A 2,080-nucleotide genomic window follows, 5' to 3' on the forward strand; every position below is an offset into this window, starting at 1 on the left:
AATCTTTTTAGTTTTACAGACCCTGATATTGATTCTTTGACTTTTGACTTTTGGAATATACAATACCCCCCTCTCTCTCTGTGGTGGATTAATTAATAGTCAACTTGTAACACTCAGGTGAACTGAGTCAGTGTGGTTCTGGGTATGAAAGACACTACTGAGGATTGTTGCCAACAGTATAAAAGGAGATGGCATGCTGTTGATTCTCCTGGAAAAATTTGTCACACTGGTTTTCTGGGTACAAAGTCAGATGCCTCCATCACCAGAGGAGCTCAGGTCCTCGCTGTTGCCAAGGATGGCCACCGTTCTCTTTGGGGGAGCTCTGGGCCTTACCTTGAGCATCACTTCCTGGCTCCAGGGCAGATCCCTCAGCCTGCTGGCACAGATCTTTCACCCTGTTGGTTCAGGCTTTCTAGCTTTCACCACTGACCCTTGGGCCTTCTTAGTGCAGAGCCCTGAAGCAGGCCTGCATGAGGCATTGTCCTGGGATCTAGGCCGCCAGCTAGACTCGTGGAGGACACTGCCATGGACTCTAGGCCCTCAGCTGGATTTTTTGTGTCTCTAGTGTAGGACAGACTGCAGTCTTCTTCATGGATCTGAAGTGAATGGTTTAAAATAATACTCTAAACTATGTGTCCTGTATAAAGTCTTTTCTTTCACAAACTACAACACTCTCCTTAGTCCTGTTGATGGTAATAAGCTTAAAATCTATTTGTAAACTTTCAAAGAATTTTACAATGAAAGAAAGTATTACAAAAAATATAAAGAATTCACATCAATTCTTAACATGACATCAATCCTGAATTGAAGGATTTTAATGTAAATTATTCAAACTAAAATTCCATATTTTAACCTTTAACTTGCAACAACAATGATTTTTACTGCTGTTCTTTTTTTTGCTAGTTATTCTTATGTTACATCAAAGAAATTTGTTGATCAAGAACTTTGCAAGCAACTCATGTCTTAAACAAAAAGCATAAACAAACACTTTTCTTTCTTTCTTAGACTGCCTTTATTTAATAGTCTCAGAAAGATTACCACAGTTTAAGTATCATGTTTAGATCTGTCTGACAAAGAAGAAAAAACACTCTTTCATAACTAAGATAACCAATTTTTTTTTTCTCTAGCTAATCAAGTAATTCTAAGCTATGAAGAACCCTTCTTGGGACTTCACTGATTCTTGTGTGGGGAGCTGACCTTTATTTTCTTGTATACCTGTGAAAATATCACCTAAACAAAATGATCAAATCTATTAAATAAGTTAATGATGAATGATAACAATATCCTGAAATGCAAATAGGCTACTGATAAGAGAAAAAGTTACCTTGAAAGTTGCTTAGAGACTTTCATGTCAGTCTACAATAAAACTCAAAATATTTACTGGGGATGTCCAGCCAAGAAAATTGAGCCATGGAAGAAAAGGCAATCTGGGAACCAGAATCAGTTCTTAATATTATACCCAAATTAAAACATATATACAAACATATAATTTTTTAAAAAAAGAAAACCCATGATGCCACAGTCTTAAGGCTCAAATAGGCTTTGGCATTATATATTTTTCATTCTTAAGCAAAGCTTGACATGAACAATATAGGATTTCTTTCTGTATTTTTCCCATCTTTATTTCTGTCACACTCTGTCTCCCCTAGCCTTATCAATTAAAATTCCATACTATCCTTTAAAAACCATGTTAAACCTTTCTTCATAATATCTGGCATTAACTTGTCCTCTGTTCCTCAGCATTTTATATTTGCATTAGCACCTAGTTAAAAAAGTTTGCAAATGTTGGACCTCTTGGAACAGCATTCTATAAAACCTCACCAACTTTCATGGTAAGAGTTTAATGTTAGTCATTTGAACTTAATACAAAATCTTTTCTGGAAAAAACGGCAGAATATGCCATCCAGACAGTAAAAAAGAGGACTGGACAGTTTCTAAGGTGTTTGGCCAGCAGTCTCCTAAGTTATAATTATCTCACTCTTTTGAACAATTTATGTTTGGGATTTCTTCTTCTTCTTCTTCTTCTTCTTCTTCTTCTTCTTCTTCTTCTTCTTCTTCTTCTTCTTCTTCTTCTTCTTCT

This window comes from Octodon degus, unplaced genomic scaffold (assembly GCF_000260255.1).
Source record: "Octodon degus isolate 3935 unplaced genomic scaffold, OctDeg1.0 scaffold00239, whole genome shotgun sequence".
Lineage (NCBI taxonomy): Eukaryota > Metazoa > Chordata > Mammalia > Rodentia > Octodontidae > Octodon > Octodon degus.